Source organism: Balaenoptera musculus, chromosome 21 (assembly GCF_009873245.2).
Source record: "Balaenoptera musculus isolate JJ_BM4_2016_0621 chromosome 21, mBalMus1.pri.v3, whole genome shotgun sequence".
Taxonomy (NCBI): domain Eukaryota; kingdom Metazoa; phylum Chordata; class Mammalia; order Artiodactyla; family Balaenopteridae; genus Balaenoptera; species Balaenoptera musculus.
This window is the reverse complement of record NC_045805.1, coordinates 4,197,544-4,218,082: the sequence shown is the minus strand read 5'-3', so window position 1 is coordinate 4,218,082 and position 20,539 is coordinate 4,197,544.

Sequence of the window (20,539 nt, the reverse complement as noted above, 5' to 3'; positions counted from 1 at the left end):
AATAAGCCTTTAATATTTATTTAAAGCAACAATGAACAACATAAAATATAATAACATTTATGAATACTTATAATGATGTTAAACATGGGACTTGTTAAGACTGAAGACAATTTCTTAAGTGACTTTCTAAAACACCCAAAAGAGATTCTGTGTATTCATAGTCATAGGAAAAAGAAAGGCAAAATGATGGTAAGTGGCAGGAACCTGAACTTCACATAGAGGACAAACTATTTAGAATAGTTCTTGATCGTATAAAAAAACACTGATTCCAAAAAGTCTATTACTCCATGGCAACAATCATACCATTTTAAATCAATAGGAATTTTAGAATGCAGCAAAGGGATTGAATTGAGCCCTGAGTAATTAATTAAAATGACAAATGTGTATAAATGATGAATATAGACCATTGTAATAGAGACTCGCCAGGTGTAGTATGTGCGCTCTACTTTCCATTTTCAAATCTGCTTATAGCCTAATGGCGACATGATTTTCCAGGGCTCATCTGAAATCCCAGCTCTCTGCAGATGACGGGTGATCTAAAGACGTACAGAGGTGAGAAAGTGAATGTTTAGAAGAGTTCAGAGAATGAGGAATCTCTGTAGGACGTAAAGAGGTGAACGGCCTAATTAACTTGGGGTTGGGAGGAAAGATAATTCATATTTTGCCTTTAGAACAAGGTTAGCTAAAATATCTGTACCTTTTTAATTTAGTATTTTCAAAGTGTTGCCCAAAAGGTCTACACAAATCTCTCCTCTTTTAAAAACTTGAGATTTGTCCAAATGTGATTAATTTGATAACTTATCCTCCCCAAATTATAAAATGGAGATTCCTAGCTGTTACTAATTACAAGCCTACCCTTCGTAAAATAATCCATAAAACAATCCAAATTTACTAGAAGGTCAAGTTCAGATGCACTGACTTGAATTAACAAATGACACTTTTTTTTTTTTTTTTTTTTACTTAATCCTTAAAAAAGAAGAATTACATTAATACACTTAACTGATTTGGAAAATATTTTAAAAATAATTTATGAAGAGGTTTAGGGAGCAGAGAAACAGATAACGGAAATCTTGTGAGTCCTTGATATTGAATATTAATGAAAATAAAACATTAAAATTCTGATAACCAGTGGATTCCTTTTCTTGAAGTATTACAGGGTCAAAATGAACATCACCTTCGGATCCTGTAGGTTGGCTTAAGCAACTCTACTTAGAATGTGCGTAGTTAATTTTATACAGTTCCCCAATACATAACTTTTTGTTTTCTTCAAATTCAGAATTTTGTGTTTTAATTCTATAAAGATGAGAAATCAGTTTTGTAAACTAAAATATTTACTTATTAAAATTATATTAATACCTCTGTAAACTATACAGAAAAGATAATGAGAAAACTGCATTTATAGAACTGCATGTCAGCATGGAAGATCCCTTCTGAGGAAATTTCCAGCACGACCTCATTCATTGTTTAGACGTACACATTCATCTACTCGCCCAGCATGGTCAGTCCCTCACTTCTTTTTTAAATTGAAGTATAGTTAATTTACAATGCTGTTAATTCCTGCTGTACAGCAAAGTGATTCAGTTATACATATATATACATTTTCATATTCTTTCCTATTATGGTTTATCACAGCATATTGAATTTAGTTCTCTGTGCTATACAGTAGGACCTTGTTTTTTTTATCTATTCCATATGTAACACCTTACATCTGCTGACCCCAGCCTCCCACTCCATCTCTCCCCCAACTCCTTCCCCCTTGGCAACCACAAGTATGTTCTCTATGTCTGTGAGTCTGTTTCTGTTTCATAGGTAGGTAGACAGGTTCACTTGTGTCATATTTTATATTCCACGTGTAAGTGATACCATATGGCATTTGTCTTTCTCTTTCTGACTTACTTCACTCAATATGACAATCTCTAGTTCCATCCATGTTGCTGCAAGTGGCATTATTTCATTCTTTTTTATGGCTGAGTAATATTCCATTGTATATATGTACCACATCCTCTTTATCCATTCATCTGTCGATAGACATTTAGGTTGTTTCCATGTCTTGGCTATCGTGAATAGTGCTGCTATGAACACAGGGGTGCATGTATCTTTCTGAATTATAATTTTGTCTGGATATGTGCCCAGGAGTGGGATTGCTGGACCATATGGTAATTCTATTTTTAGTTTTCTGAGGAACCTCCATACTGTTTTCCATAGTGGCTGCACCAACTTTAATTCCCACCAACAGTGTGGGAAGTTCTCCACCACTTATTGATGGTGTCCTTCTGCTGTGAATGTGCATGTCCAGCTGTCTGCTTCTTAGAGCTGACATCTACCTTCCTCATCCACTGTTGGTTTGCAAACTGGCCCCATACCCAGAGGGCGAGGAGAAATCCAAGAATGAGGCAGACCACTCTAGATAGGTAGGTGGCAGGTTTAATAAGCAAGGGAACTTACATACGAGCCGCCCCAAGACAAGGAGATCTCCGCACTCACCCACCAGAATATGAAATGTTTACACATGCAGAGGTCGTAACTGGTTTCAGTCATGTCTACCACCCAGATGGTCTCAAGGACACACTGCCCTCTCAAGGATGTGACCTTGGAAATGGCTCCTAGTGGGGGACCATTGGGCAGGATGTCCACTGCAAAGACAGGGGAGAAGGTGAGGAGCCTCTGCTTGTCCAGGTCCAGCTAGTGGGCCACTCGACGGCCACATCCTCTCCATGACCTCCTCCAACACCCGCCAGCATTAGAAGAGGACTAGGGCCATGCAGATGAGTAATTCACCCCACTCTTCTAGCGACGTGTTATTGTATACTTACCTTAAACAAACAAACAAAAATTTGTTTGGTTTCATATAGTCAATAAGCACTATAGCCAAGATTCTAACAAAGGCATGTCTATTTCCAAAGCCTACGCTGCTTCCTCAGGTGGAGGTGATCCTTAGATATTCTCACTTCTCTCAGTGATCTTTTAGTATACGTCTTAGGGCCACTGTCCACAACCACACCAGAGGTACACTGACTGCACAATTGCCAGGGGTGCCCTTCACATAGATAAAAATGTGACTGCTTCTGGGAGTTGCCTGGTACAACTGCTCCTGTATCTTAAGATGAAATTTCCAGTCTTTCACCTTATTTAATTTTGATTCCAGTCACTTTTCTGTAGATTATTTTAGCATCCAGAATTTAATTGTTGAGTACATTTTCCCAGACTGACATAATACATATAATATGATATAATAACACACATATAATATGGAATACCTATAATATAATGAATATTCACATGTATTTTCTTCCACATATGAAATTTATAAATTTTGTTGATACTATCTTCTGTCATTGTGCCTTGCATTATAAAACATGAAAATATTTGGTGGATGAATACATGTGTTTAGTTTCTATAGAATGAAACTCAGGGCATTGTTTTATTTATTCATTCATTAATGTATGTATGTATATATGCATGTATGTGTGTATGTAGGTGTGCATTTCTTTATGTAGTAAAGTGAGCACGTGGCCATGGTATATTTCATTGTTTTATGGCAAAATCCCTAGTTACAAATAACTGACTGATAAGTAAGCTTTTAGCTGATGGTTTGTCTTAAACTGGGAAATTACAGAATTCCGGAGAATATATTGCACAGTAAATCATAATTCACTTTTAAGAGAACTTGAACTTTTTAGGGCAAAGGGAAGGCTGGTTGGAAAAAATTCTCTTAATATAACATTTAATGCACTGCTAAGATCTTTGTAACAGTGAGACTTGTTTAACATGGTATCTGCTTCTTGGGAGGAACTGACTCTACTCCCCAAAAATGTGGTGGTAGATAGAGGATAGATATCACCACTTTGATGTCTGTACAAAGGATTCTTGCTGTAGCAATGGGTTGTTGGATTAAGTATACTCAAGTCATATTTGAACTCCAGTTCAAAAGTTTTATGTTTCTGTAAACTGCTATTATTTTCATGAATATCATGCCAATTTGTAAATTTTTCTTCTAGGTTATTGATTGACTAGAGATTGGGAGAACATCTCTTATTTTAAAATAAGCTTTGACCATATGATTTTCCTTTGTAATAAATTTCTCTTTTAGCTTCTTTTATTAATAGTTTTGTTCCTTTCCTTGAGACTAATTCACATTTGTCCTAACAATGGATCTTTCAGCTTTTCTGTAGTTAACACTTTCTCACCATCTTTCTAGAAATCTTCTGGAACATTACTGGATTCTCTAGGGGTGAGATATCCCGTCATTGTTAAACATTCATAGATGGGATTTCTGCCAATAAGATAACAAGGGAATGGATTTATAAATTGTAACCCTTTGGTGTCATTTTACTATTATAACTCTCATTCTTTGAAAGGCAGCAAAGCAAGGCTTTCAGATATATGGTAGAAATGTACACTTGGTTGTTGAATGTGCTGGGAAGAAAGCAAGGTAATTAAGTTCTTGGTAGCTCAAACAGGAGTCAAAAGGCAAAATTTAGAAAGCTATGGTTTTTACATTTCTGTTAAATATTCTCAATTTTAAATCCTGATTTAAGAGACTATCAGACTTTCTTTTGTTTCTTCAGTAGTAATACAAAGCAAACTGCAAGCTGCAAAACTGGGAGAAAGTTGGTATTTGCTTCATGTTAACAGTCATGGTAGCTAGGGATTTTAATGATAAACCAGGTATTAATTACTTAAGATATGTTTTGTTTCTCCTTTATTCAAATATTGGAGTTTAACTGAATGTCATTGTACATAGGATTTAGTCATGACACTCAGATTTGAAACTTTCTATTCCATAGCATTAACAAAAGGCAATGTAACTATTTGTAGATATATTCTCATGTCTTTAATTTATATATTTAATTAATATATAATTTTATTTTATTTTATATATTTAGCTAATCTTACTCTATCTTCTGTAAACTTGAGTTTAGGGGGGAAAAGCTACTGTAAATTAAGCAGTATGCATGTGATTTTTCAATGCTATCTGAATATATCACTAATGTAAAATAGAGAAAGTTTCATTCGCATGTGATATTTTAGGGTAGCAGAATTATGTGCTATCCATCAAAGGTAAGTGTTTCTCTTAAGTAATATTTGCCTTTGCTATGGCTATAAGTGAGTATTTTGGGGGTACAGATTAACCTTGATTTGCATTTAATTAAACCAAAATAGAAAGGGAATAAGTGTTTGTTGAATTTAATTCAGTCCCAGTTAATTACCAAAGGCACATACTTGTCTAACTTTTTGACTAAAATTACTATTTTGCAATTGATAGAAATGCCTCTATGTATATTTCACCTCATTTCTGTCACTTTGAGTCCCATTAGCCTCCTTTACCAAGAGAGAAGTTGCTTTTTTTGGAATATATGAGCACATTTAATTTTTAATCAATTCAGGCCTACCTAAAGAAGTTTTAAAGTTCATTGTGATTAGTCGTTCATGCTTTCAGGAAGCAGAGAACTATTGGCCACTTGTCTGAAGGGCCTGCAAGCCACCTCTTAGAGGTCCATAGGGAAGAGAGATTGGACAAAATCAATCTGTGCCACTACCACCAGGCCTGAGTGTAGACCCCTGGAGAGCTGGGCTCAGGTATAAGTGAGCCTCGAGGGCTGCTCTTCATGGAAGAGACAGGTATACATGCGTGGATGAGAAGTCTTTTTGTAAACTGAGGCCTCTTAGCAAGTAGGAGGTAACTATAAGCACAGATTTCTGAACCAACTGCCAAGAAAGGAAAGAATGCAGGGGGAGAGATTTTGTAAATGATGCTCCCACGAAAGATGCCAAAGAAGACCAGGAAGCAAGAACCACTTTAAATATCCCTTTCATCAAGCTAAATCATCCACCACCCCCTGAAATATTTCTCTCTAATTGTCCTTGTCTATGAACTCCTCCCAAGGTTTGCAGACGGTATCCAAGGGTCCCTAAATTTCACGTAATGGTTTCTCCCAGGCATGAACTTGTACTTCGGCAGAGAATGTGTTGTTATTCGAGCTCATGGTCCTGCTCAGAAATCTTTTTCTGGTCTTAGAATCTATTCCTTAGTACATCATGCTTTCTTAGTGTAGACAGTTTAAAAGTATCTCTTGGTTTTCCAAACTCAGTAGGTCATGAGCTTTTCAAGGATAGGGAGTATGACTTATTTATTTTGATAACTCCCAAGCCTGCCAAAATTACTGTCATGTTAAAAAATTCAAACTCTCAAGTAAGTGGTGACACATTCAGTCAGAACCCCTTGCTGTGATTAAAGAAAAAGAAAGAAAAAAGAAAGAAAAGAAAAAAGCCTTCGTTCAGTGATTGAATAAGATTGAATTCAAAGGAGGAAGAAAGGTCACAGACAGGGGAAGCAGACATCCTAAAAACAGCATATTTTTTAGGTCTTCAAGGTGCAAAACCTCTTGATCCTTCAACGTGTTTTCCCCTTTGTCACACAGAGAGGGGAAAGTGTAGGACAGAAAGAACATGAACTGTTACATGGATACACTTGCTTCATTGAGCAACTCTCCCTGTAATCCTTTCACCTCTGTCATTATCTTAAAAAAAGATATCCCCCCAACTTTTCAGTCCCCACTCCACTTTGTCTACTGAGAACACATCTCCAGTTATGTTAGATGCCTCGGAGACATGGTCTGACTTCTCATTTTGTGTAACTCTGCCTTTTTCTTTAACATTGAATCATTCAGTAACCTCATCTTCATTTTAGACTTCTACTTTCTTCACATTTAATTTGAACTACCTGGGAGCCCTTTCAGTTCTTACCTTATTAGATCAATAAAATGTGTCCTTTAAGTCTACATTTTATAAAACCAGAAATAGTCTTATCTAAAACATACAGCCATTATTTTTAAAAATCTACCTTGTTTTCACCTATTTTATGTGTGTGTGGGGGCCTATGTGTGTGGTTATTTATTTTTAGAAAAACCTGTTTCTAGTATGTTCAACATTTTTTAAACAAAATCCTTCAACTTCCCTGATCTCATTGTCCTTTAAATCTATTCTGTATCAGGTGGTTTCTCCTTGGATGTCTATGTATTTAGGTGTATATGCTCCCTGGTGTATATATATTTTTGTTTGTTTTACTTTACATAATATTTTGCTGAAATATACTCACAGAAAAGTGCAGAAACATAAAATGCAGCTCAATGAATGATGATAAAGTAAGCATATCATGTGACCTCTACCCAGATTAAGAAATATAGAATATTAACAAATCTCAAATTCCCAATTACCCCTTCCAAATATTAACCTCTCTTTCCTCTTCAAAGGTTATCCCTATCCTAATATGTAACATCATAGGTTAGTTTGGTCTCTTAAAAGTCTTTCATATAAAAACATACAACATTTTCTTTTATATGGTTTTGTGTCTGGTTTCTTTCACTCAACACAGTGTTGGTAGAATTCCTTCCTGCTACGTGTGTAACTGCAGATCGCTCTTGTCTTTTCATGTTTACCTATTACTGCATACTATTCTATTATAACAATATCATGATTTTCTTTACCATTTTAATGTTAATGGACATCTGGATTTTTTCTGAGTTTGGCTGTTTTGAACAATGCTGCTGAGAATATTTCATCCATATCTTTTGATGCACATATGTGTGTATTTCTCTTACATATGAAATTGCTGAGTCCTGGTCTGGGCTTAGATCACCTTACTAGATCATGGCACCCATATTTCTAAAGAGACTTTATCAGTTTAAAGTATGATTTCTGCAGATCCTCAACAAAACTTGGTATTATCAATACATTTAATTTTAGCTATTTGAGTTTGTGTGTCTTGGTGTTTCATCTTGGTTTTAACTTATGTTTTGCTGATCTTGAGTGAGATTGAACAAATTATTTGTATAGGCTATTAGGATATCAGCGTTTTTGAGGAACTGTTTTCTTATTTCTTGCACCTTTTTCCTTGCTTATTTTCCCCCCACTATCAATTTTCACTGGGGGTGTTATCACCCACTAATCTTCTCTCCTCTCTATCTTACGATCTTCTCCTGTCTCTACTTGTGTTTCTAAATTTTTCTTACTCTATCAATCTTGTCCTTTCCACACACTCTCACTTCCTCTAAGCCTACTTATTCAAAAATGATACTGCTTCTTCTCATGATTTCCGAAATATAATTCTCTGATGTTTACAGCAGTATCTTTGGATCTGGAAGCTAGTTTGAAATATTGTAAGATATAATACTATAATATAATTTATATTATAATAAATATTCAATTGCTGGGTATTTTAATAATTTTTTTTTTAATTTATTTATTCACTTATTTTTGGCTGCACTGGGTCTTCGTTGTTGCGCACGGGCTTTCTCTAGTTGTGGCGAGCGGGGGCTACTCTTCATTGTGGTGCGTGGGCTTCTCATTGCGGTGGCTTCTCTTGTTGCGGAGCATCGGCTCTAGGCTTGTGGGCTTCAGTAGTTGTGGCACGTGGGCTCAGTAGTTGTGGCACGTGGGCTCAGTAGTTGTGGCACGTGGGCTCAGTAGTTGTGGCTCATGGGCTCTAGAGCGCAGGCTCAGTAGTTGTGGCGCACGGGCTTAGTTGCTCTGTGGCAGTTAGGATCTTCCTGGACCAGGGCTTGAACCCATGTGCCCTGCATTGGCAGGCGGATTCTTAACCACTGTGCCACCAAGGAAGCCCAATAATTTGTTTTTTAACTGTTAATAATTACTTCTAATTATATTACATGAAAATTTTATTTTAGTTGTATATCACATGCATATTAACATTTTTTCCTTCAGTACTATGCAGTCATAAGGTTGCAAGTTATGAATGTGATAGTTAATAAAAATATAGAAAAATCATCTAGATAAAAAGTATAAAATTTATGGTAACAAATAGTATCAAATGATAGAATCAAATAATTTTAGAGGTCTGGTAAAATGGATTCTTTTTGCCTTGGTGAGTAACATAGAATAAAAGCATGTTAACATTAAGTAAAAACATGGTAACACCAAGTATATGTTTGAACAAGCAGAGGAAATCAGTGGCAAAAGAAAATTGCAGAATTATGACTATTCCAATTTTAGAAATGATTAAGAGCTATCATAAAACAAATAGCTGTGTGAAGAGAAATAAACTAGATGGTCTGACAGAGGCCTCTTTTAAATCAACAAATTCTAAGATTCTGTGAGAAACTATCCATCAAAAACTCAGGCTCAGGTGGCTTTAATATATCTCTCCTCAAGAAATTGAAAGTAATGAAGAAGAGTATATAATCAAATGACAGGTGGAGAGCATTCTGCAGTGGGGTTTTCTTCACAAATAATAAGGTAAAGGAAAGAATAATACTGATGATAAAAGAATTTTGAAAGAATAGAGAATGGACTTGAGGACACGGGGATGGGGAAGGTAAGCTGGGACGAAGTGAGAGAGTGGCATGGACATATATACACTACCAAATGTAAAACAGATAGCTAGTGGGAAGCAGGCACATAGCACAGGGAGGTTAGCTCGGTGCTTTGTGACCTCCTAGAGGGGTGGGATGGGGAGGGTGGGAGGGAGATGCAAGAGGGAGGGGATATGGGGATATATGTATGCATATAGCTGATTCACTTTGTTATATAGCAGAAACTAACACAACCTTGTAAAGCAATTATACTCCAATAAAGATGTTAAAATTTTTTTTAAATGTATTGACAAATCCCAGTTTTAAAAAAGGATACAGAGTATACATGCAAGAACAGAATTTTAAGTTTTACTTTTGATCCCTCAAATATTAATGATTTTCTACAGTGTGTAGTGTCATAGGCCCTGGCATGGTGATTGGGCTCTTTTTTCCTCCCTGTTGTTTGAGAGAAAACAATGATTATAATTCAATAAAGGCTTCCTTTGAAATATGTTTCTTTAGAACATCAAGCTGTTTCAAAATTTAAGGAAAAAAATTCCCTGCTATCATTTTGTGATACATCTTTAGTTTCACCTTAAAATACTCTAATGCACTATTATATATGCATCTCTGCCAAGTTTGCCTTCTCAGACTGAAACTGAGATCAGTATCTCAGTATCAGAGTTTCTTACCTCTTCAAACTCTAATGATCTTGCTTTTTATGTCCAAATGGTCAAGCAGCTCTACAAAGTATGTAGACGATGGTTTTAATTTTTAGTCAATCACCTAATTTTTAGTTACCACAATTTTCTTCTCCACAAAAGTTACTGTGATGCAAATTTATGATGTGAGTTTTTATCTTTTCTTATGGGAGGGAAAAATCAATTTAAGGAAAGGACAAAGTGGAATCTGTAGTGATTATTGGTGGATGAAACAGCAGGATAAGCATTCCTTTCCCTTGATTTCCCCCCGGAACACGGTGGTGAGTACCTAAGGGGCATTTGACACAATGAAGCGTGGGGGAACATATCTGAATAGTTTGCAGTTTTGCAAAGGACTTGGGTTCAGTACCACACAGGAAGAGAATCAGGTGTTGGGCTCCTCCACAAACGGCAGGAATCTGGGATCACCCTGGGATCACCTGTAGGATGTGAAAGCCTTCAAAGGGCTACATTCCCCTTCAGACTACGGGCCGGGAAATTTCACCGAGCTCAGGCAGAAAGCAAAGATGCTCCCTTTTAAAGGATTTCTCTTGTAAATTAAAACTTCAGTTTCCCCCCATCATACGTTAGCAACCCAAATTAATACTAATTGGTGTGGGAATTTTTGAGCCAAAAATATCGTGAAGACTTGTCATAGGCAGGTAACATTTCTGGGGTTCTTAGACACATAAACACAGAAAGCAGTGTGCAGGACACTGCCTTACACGTAGATTTACAGAGAGCGGGTATTTGGAGGCAGCAAGAACCTGTCTTGCAGGTACACACAGCCCTGATTACCTTGCTCTTGCAACAGGTCTTTCTGCAGTGGCTTCTCCATTTCGATTTAATTTAATTTGTAATTGTGAATCTTTCTATAATCTACCCTACCTATAAATTTTGAATTGCCTTATTTAATACATAGTTTTTTCTTACTTTCTCAAGGGAATTTTTAAAAAATTATTCAGTGAGCTTATTTAATGCTTCTCTCTCCTTCTGTATTAGACATTTTACCCCATCTGTGCAGCTAATAATTAATAGAATTAATTGCTACAGGTCAGTCATCCAGGAACAAATGTTTTGCCAGTATTATTAAAATTTGAGAAAATCCTTAATTACAGTTCTTAACTTGGTGGTAGACTTGGGTCCAGTAATCTCACAATACTCTGTGATTTAGCAGTTTTACAATGTGATATTTCTTTCCCCAAAGAAAACCTAGAGAAAAGAGAGTTCATTTAGAACATCAGGTAAAGCTGAGTAAAGAGAGTGAAAGACAGAAGGAGGGTAAATTTCAAAGGTTACAAATTTCTAAGAGAGGCTTTCTTGAACTTTATTTTGAGGCCTCAGTACTCCAATTAAACACTGACTTTTGAACGTTCCGTGTTTTGTCCTCTAATTTTTTATAGAATTCCTCATAAGTCTATTAGTTCATTAATTTTTACAAGTCATAAGTACCCCCATAAGAGCTACTGATATTCTATGTTGACTTGTTTTTGGCTGTTTATCAAGGAAAGTGCCAGAGTTGGGATTATAATGAGACTTTAAATAGAAATCAGATTTGCTTTAAGAAAGAGGTTGAGATTTTGACAAAGATAAATTCATGGCAAATAAGAAAGCAGAATCACTATATTTGGTCGATGTGTATGCTTTGAATGTTGTCTCGGTTTCCCCAAACAAGCAGATGTTAGGAAGGGGTTGTGTGATCAACAACCTGGCAATTGTATGTCTTTCACAAACTGGCAGGACAGAGGTTGCCCTTCTGAGGATTTTGTAAGGGACCTGGGATAAAGTTCGCCCGATGCCTTTTTATGCCAGGTTACTGGTCTGATGGTTTCTAGTCATTAGCACTGAGAGTCCACTTGGATTGACTTGGACACTTTTGGGGGCACTGTCTGTATCCATGGCACAGCAAGCAACAGAAAAATAAGCATGTTAACCACAAACTACAGTACACCTTCCAATGGTAAGCTTCCAATTCTAGGCGGCGTCAACATTTTACATAAAGATCTAGGTTTAACGACCTTACACAAAAACTTATTTGGTTACAAATTCTAGCATAACACAATAGTTTTAACAACACTGCACAATGAAACTGTTCAGAGCTTAGATCACTGTTGAGACCGTCTCACCAGACAGCAGATCTAAAGGAAAAATGGCGTGTGGGCATAAGAAATCCAGTGAGCACACCTGTTAGTCTGATAGCCTACTGGATTCCGTCAACTCAGTGTCTTTAAAGCAAACCTCCAGAAATGCTCACAAGACTACCACTCAATATTGGAAATAAAAAGATTATTCTGAAGTGATTTATTTCAGTAAAGTTAGACGCAGTCTCTTTGCACAGAGCAGGCTGGCAATCTCATGGAGTTTTGGGAATCGTGGACAAAGGAGTTGATGGTCTTTCAGAAGGTAAAGTGTGTTGACATTATCTGTAGAAGTGTGGTTACACAGGTGAGATGTTGATGAACGACACTCAAAAGTGTGTTTATGGACAAGGCTGTTCTTTATTGCTGACCTCAGAAGCTAAGTTCTGACACTGGTTGGTTTACAGAAAGGTTTTCATTAGGTTGTTGATGATCAAGTGAAGGTTTTCACAGTTTTTGGTGGTTACTTGTTATTATCACTACAGAGCAATTACTCTTTTCCTAGGTATATGGCAAATTTTGCCCCCATTACCATACTAAGCAAGCATAAATCCAAAACAGTGATATGAAACTTCAAGAATGGTGAGAAAAATCCATTTTGATAAACGTTCAGAAAAATGTTGAGTTTGATTTTATTTATAAGCAACCGTTGAGACAATTTGTCAGTTTGATCAAACTTTTAAATAGATGACATGAGATCTGGTATTTTAATAGGGAGTCCATAATTATTCAAAACCAACAAGGATTATTTTGCTACTAATAATTCTTGTGAAATAACTATACTTCTTTAATCTTAGAATATTGACTTCATTATAGTTGTTAAAAAGAATCATTATTATTTTAAATAATCAAACAATACTACAAAGAAGGAAAACACTAGAAACCTCCACAAATATTAAAATAATCATCATTAGAGTTAAAACCCTTCCCTACACTAATCCATAAATCCCACAAATGTTAGTTTTAGTTTTGTGCTTAATCGTATTCAGTGTTTTACCACCAATTCTTTAACACAGCTTCCATTCCTGAGTTATGTTGAGTCCCTCTTTGTAGGCTCATTTTATTGCTTTCTTGAAATTCACACATTTGTCGCTTCTTGCCTTCTTGATATTTGATCACCATCTTTTCTGAGTGTAAATATCCTTGGGCTCCATTTTTCTCTCAGAACGTTCTACACATTTAAAATATGTCTTGTCAGTTTAATGTTTCTCTGGAGAAGTATTAGGTCACTCTTAATTTTCCCCTTCCATGTCACATTTTCTCCTGCAAGGGTGACTAAAGACACCTTCATCTTGTCTCAGAGTTTGGTAGGGGAGCCAGAAGTGTATGTGGGCGAAGTCTACTTCATTTTCATTCCCTTGAAAGATTGTCTTACTTACACATTCTAAACGCTAGACAGCTAAACATTGCCTTCTTTAAAATCCTTATCTGCCACTCAACAAATATATCCATGTGGGAGTTTTGGGAAAGGAACATAAGAGCAAGAGAAATTGTCTCTTGATACTGATTCTTGCCTTGTTTAAAGGCTCTGTAATAACCACGCCTGAGGTAGGCACCCTCCTCTCTGATAACAAATCTCCTCATGACCTACTCCTACTAAGTTGTCGCTAACCCCTACAAGACATAGAGGGTTGCAATATTCAGGATATAAGCTTTGCTGCTGCAATAAAGAGACACAAAAATCAAATTAGAGTGTACTTCTTTCTCAGATAAGGTGAAAACATGTGTGATACTTGCCGGCAGGGTGATTCTGCTCCAACATGTTTTTAAAGGGAGATCCTCAGATCTTTCTTATCTTATTTCTCTTAAACTCATGAGACATATCTTCCATGTGGTAGCATCTAAGTCAGTTCTGTATTGTGGACTCTGCTTCAAAGAAGTAGAACTGGGAGGAAAAGAATTTTTAAAGCAAACGACACAAAATTTGCACACATTGCTTCTGACCATTTCAGTTGTTAAGTTAAGCACATGGCACAGCCAGCTCCAAGAGACGCTGTGAGATACATTGCCTCATTGGGCAGCTACGTGCTCAGTGAAATTACATTATTATGGAAAACTGGAACTAGAGATCGGAAGGGGAGAATAAGTTAGCCAAGAGGGGTTCAGACCCAGATGAGAATGCTGACATACCAGTAGAACTGCAAGTTTTTTACTAATGAGTATCAGCAAAAATGTGGAGAATGTGTTTTGGGAAGAAATTAAATATGGTAGTGCAGAGAGAAAGGAACACAGTTTGCGATGACACGAGTAGAATGACCAGAGATTCTAGTTTCAAAGTGTTGGCTCAAGCAGCTGGCAGCCATTCAAACAGGTGGCAGGGTTGGTTGACTAACATCTGAACAGAACTGTAACCTAAATGAAGCTGAGTTTAAGAAATCCCTTGGCGTGATATAAAAGAACGAATCCAAAGATAGAGGGAGATAGAAATGTTGGAGTGACACTGGATGAAAAATGTGCTACTGGCTCACCTATGTTCTGTGTCCCTTGAAGAGGACTGTCCTTTATCATAGTATTGAGAAACTGATTGATGATGGAGTGGGGAAAATCCTCACAGATTTCCTAGTGGCTGTCCTCAGTAGCCTAGGCATTAACTAGAAAATTCTGCCTTGAAACGAGGTACCTGACTTCAAAGTAAATGATAAAATCTTGGGTGATAGAAGCAATTACAAAATTTATCTGACATAGGCAAGATAGGTATTATTGCCATAACGGCAGCAAGACTGGAGTGAAAAACAAGTATGTTGACCCCCTGAAAGAAATAGGTAGCTAACTAAGGCCCTTCTTGATCTAAGTAATGAAGGTCAAGGTTGGGGCACAGAGGTCTATCTTGAGTCATCAAGATAATCATAGCTGTTCCCCTCATTTCCAGACCAGAGCCTTTAACAAAACACACACCTCTCAAATAAAGTAGCCTGCTAAATTTCCTTTCCACCACAAGTGCATACTGTGTAAATTCTTCCCAGCCTTCTTCAAAGTGATCTAGGGGCATTTGTTAAAACTATTGTGCCCTGGGAAAAGAAAAGTCTACATCTTTTGTGGACGAGTGAACCAAGGCTCTGAAGTCATGTTAATTCTAGGGGCACAGGACACTACCTTGTTTACTAGTAATGTTTCTACTGATTCTCTGGCCACAGTTGAAAAACATGGCCAGATACGATGGACCCCCTCCCAGTGCCTGCTCTCTGGATTTTTCTGAATGTGTATGTACAATGCATAAGAGACCTATATTGTTGATACAGATGTATAGTTATCAGCAGATGTGAGGTGGTCTTGGAGACAATGATATCATTGGCTTCCTGAATCATCCATGTACCAAAAAGAAGAAGCTGGGATATCAAGTTGTAATAAACAACACCAAAATAACAATGGCTTAAAATGAGGACCAACAATATGTGTCTTGTTTCTACTGTAAATCTATCAAGAATTAGGAGGGAGTAATTTGCTCATTATAACGATTCATGGGTCCACTCTAGTGGAGCATCCATAATCTCAAATATTTCCTTCTGCAGTAGGACAAGAACACAAGTTAGGGAGGTTTTCACACCAGCCATGAAACGTTAGAGACCATTTCTGTTTGTAAATAATTATAATATTCATTTATCTTTATTCTCCCAAACTGCTTGTGGAGAGTGGTGCAGAGTTAGGATACTTTTTTTCTTGGTCACCACTTTACAATGGTTATCAAATGAAATTGTGGGATCTTTACTGTTTGATTTCTGCTGCCTCTGTGTGTTTGTGCATATGGTTGTTACTATTTTGCTATTTTGTAAGATATTGAAAGAAGGAGGCTGAATAACACAGTTTCACCCTATCTTTACCCATTAATATCATCTCTTCAAAATGTCCTGAATCAATGCATTCCATAATATATACTCCATTTTAAAAAGCAAATCAAGTGTTATTATGACTTTCTAAAATTTTACTGCTCTAAATATACTATAAAAATATATCTTTACATCAATATTCAATTTTTTTAATATTATGTCTGCCAAATATAACTGCATATTACTCAGATTATTGCAAATCTGACCATATTATCTTACAGATTGTATATGTACAACCACACCACCATAAATGCAAATATCAGTTTCCACTTACTCTCATTATCACTGGCTACTTTTATTTTGTTTTTAATAATTTTCTTAAAATTTTAGTCAACTTGGATTATTTTGCATTACTTTGCAACTGAACTTAAATATTTCATATATATATTATACATTCCTTTTTACATTTTTGGTGAATTTCCTCTTCATGTCCCTTGTTCATTTTTTTAAAGTAACAATTTAACTTTTTAAACAGGTATAACGGAACATGTGGTGGCCAAATAGGCTGAAAATATTTTTCTTAATTTGACATTTGTATTTAATTTTTTGTAATTATTTTCTTATACAGATTTAATGTTAGAAAATTCTATGAGTTTTTAGTGTAGTGTTTACATTTGCCTTTGTTTTCATATCTGAATGAATATCATTCATCATCATAAACTATATTAACACTTTCAATTTTCTTCTAATTATTTCATTGTTCTTTTTTTTCTTAGTACTTTTGAAATGTGTGTTATATGACACTTTACCCATCATAAACAGTTTTTTCCTTGATGGTTGACATGTAATTCAATACTACTTATTCAGTAATTCTTACTTTCTTTTTTTTATTATGATGCTATATTCATCACAATTTAAAATTCTTGAAATGCGTTATTTAATTTTCAGTGATCTATCTATGTAATTCTTAATAATTTGGGAGGCGGTCCCTCTTTCAATTATATTATCTCAGTTTGCTTAGCTAAAAGAGTATATTGACTATATATCTGTATTTTTTAATTCATCTTTATTGGAGTATAGTTGATTTACAATGTTGTGTTAGTTTCTGCTGTACAGCAAAGTGAATCAGTTGTACATATATATATATCCACACTTTTTTAGATTCTATTCCCATATAGGTCATTACAGAGCACTGAGTAGAGTTCCCTGTGCTATACAGTAGGTTGTTATTAGTTATCTAGGTTATATATAGGAGTGTGTATATGTCAGTTCTAATCTTCAAATTTATCCCTCCCCAACCCCACTTTCCCCCTTGTTAACCATAAGTTTGTTTTCTACATCTGTGACTCTATTTCTGTTTTGTAAATAGGTTCATTCATACCATTTTTTTAAATTCCACATATAAGTGATATCCTATGATATTTGTCTTTGTCAGACTTCACTCAGTATGACAGTCTCTAGGTCCATCTGTGTCACTGCAAATAACACTATTTCATTCTTTTTTATGGCTGAGTAATATTCCATTGTATATATGTACCACATCTTCTTTATCCATTCCTCTGTCGATGGGCATTTAGGTTGCTTCCATGACCTGGCTATTGTAAATAGTGCTGCAATGAACATTGGGGTACATGTATCTTTTCAAATTATGGTTTTCTCCAGATATATGCCCAGGAGTGAGATTGCTGGATCATATGGTAGTTCTATTTTTAGTTTTTTAAGGAATCTCCATATGTTCTCCATAGTGGCTGCACCAATTTACAGTCCCACCAACAGTGTAGGAGGGCTCCCTTTTCTCCATACCCTCTCCAGCATTTATTGTTTGTAGATTTTGATCATGGCCATTCTGACTGGTGTGATGTGATACCTCATTGTAGTTTTGATTTGCATTTCTCTAATAATTAGTGATGTTGAGCATCTTTTCATGTGCCTCTTGGCCATCTGAATGTCTTCTTTGGAGAAATGTCTATTTAGATCTTCCTCCCATTTTTTGATTGGGTTGTTTGTGTTTTTTTGATGCACCTCCTAGAGTAATGAAAATAAAAACAAAAATAAATGGGACTTAATTAAACTTAAAAGCTTTTGCACAGCAAAGGAAACCATAAGCAAAACGAAAAGACAAGCCACAGAATGGGAGAAAATATTTGCAAATGAATAATCCCTTGTCGGTTGCATCTCCAAAATATACAAACAGCTCATGCAGCTCAATATCAAAAAAAACAAAAAAACAAAAAAAACTCAATCAACAATATATCTGTATTTTTTAATAGAATTCTATCCAAAAATCACAGGTAGTTTCATTGAAAATACATCATGTTAATAATTCAGTTTGGAGAGAATTGATATTTGCATAATACTGAATTTATTCATCCCAAATTTTCATTGACTTAGTAAATATCTGTAGTCTTTTTTGAAAAATACTGTTCTGGAATATTTCACTTGATTTTTCACATTATATTGATCTTTGCCAATGTTAATGGATTCTTTTTTTTAAATATACTTTCTAACTGCAAATTATTGATTGCTGCCTATATATATATGCAGAACTCTTACTAAGCAGTCTGAATAATTTAAAAAAATTAATAGATGATTTGTTCATGTTTTCCAGGTAAACGATAATGTCATCTGAAAATAATATTTTGTTTCTTCCTCTCAGTTATTATATCATTTTATTACTTTTGGGAACAATTATGCAAAATATTACAAACTGAACTAGTGAATTATAACCATATATATTTTCCTGACTTTAATATGAATGTATTTAGTGTTACCTTCTTAAGTGGTATTTTGGCTTTATGTTTCATATAAATATCCTTATAAAGTTAAGGAATTGTCTTTCTTCCCATCATAGTTAAAATTTTTAAATACTAATGGGTATTAAAAATTTTAAGTGCCATCTTCAATACTTAGAGTCATGAGGACTAACTTTATTCTTCTTTGCCATGTTAATGGACTTAAATAAATTGATTTCTTAATGTTGAATGATCTTTAGACCGCTAGAAAAATCCCAACTTGTTCATGGTCTCTTTTTTAGTACCTTGACGGGTTTGATTTTTCTAATGCTCAATTTTTGATTTTTCACATATATGCACAAATAAGGTTAATTTTTAATTTGCTTTTTGAGAGCTATCTTTGAAGGATTTGAGGATATAGTTATTTCAAATGGGTCAAATTATTAGGACTATTTTATGACAATGATTCTTTTAAAATGGTTTAAATAGCTAGGGAATCAGGGGTCTTTTGACCTATTGATACATTTCACCTATAAAACCAGTATAATTATTATACATAACTGTTGAGCAACTGTTCCCCAAATATTTATCAGGGTTTCTTAGATTGGCTCTTTTGTTTCTGTCATCATTTTTCAACCATTGTCCCAGTAGTAAAGATGGATGATTATTTTGAATCCCTTCACTTTTTTATTTGCTTATCTGTCTTACTAAAGAACTTAAGACCTTAAGCCGGAAGGATAGTTGGTATAAGTTTATGACATAAGTTCAGTGAGTGAATAGCCTGACATAAGGCAGTGGAACACAATGGATTACGGTTAGTCTATAGAAGTGAGCATTTGCTCAACATGATTTCTTCTCTATATTGATGAAGAAGTGAGTCCAGTTTGGCCTGACAACCCAGTTGATCCTTAGAAAGTTTCTCTCCTGCATTGTTGTATCCCTTCCAAACATCTGCAATCATGTGTATGTGAGGTCTTCTGGTATATCAGCTCCAATGGTGTTTAATCAAATTAGCAGTCAGAGTCGTGAACAAAGACCTCTCCAACTTTTTTGTGTCTTGCATTTGTCTCAGCTCCACTCCTACAGAAGGATGTGATTCTGACAGGACCTGTTTCCCTGACACTGTGCAGTCTTTTTCAGTAAGTAGAATTTCCAAGTCAGGGAATGAAAACATCTTTTTATCTAGTGTCACCTATTTTAAATTCAGAAGAAATGTATTCAAGCTTCTGAAGAGTGTATGACACACTACTTTAATTTCCAGTGCTAGTACAGCTGTTTGCTATTTTTATAGTTGTGTGGTCATTTCAGTGTCAGTTTGGATTTGTGAATTTAGATGCTTATTGCTAAGATGTATTGCAGTGAATGCTGGGAAACCTGGTATAAGACAGATGTTAACAAATTCTGTAGATTCCAAAGAGGGTAACTTAGACAGTTAGAAAGAGTGTAAACCCATACCTAATGTGAAAAAAACAAATGGAAGGATTTAGTTCTGCTCAAAAGAGCTAAAAAGAAAATATTAAATATATTTATATATCTGAAACATTTTTTTGTTTTTTTAATTAGACTTAGTGCAGTAAAATTAAGACCAAGGGAAGAAAGTGACCACGAGGCAGATTTAATTTTGATAAAAGAAAAATATTTCTGATAACTATAACTGTCCAAGAGTGGGATTGGTTTCATCTTTAAGGTAGTGATTACTCCACTTCTAAAACATTTCTCACAGAAATTGGATGACCACCTGCCAGAAGTAAGATTCCTGTATGAGGAAGTATTCCCAATGTCCCTTCACTAATTTATTGTTCAGGTTTTAAATTTCAAGTTATGCAGGGTTACAGAAAAAAATTACTTCCTTTGTTATAAATATTGAGGACCCAGGATCATTCCTTTCCTTTC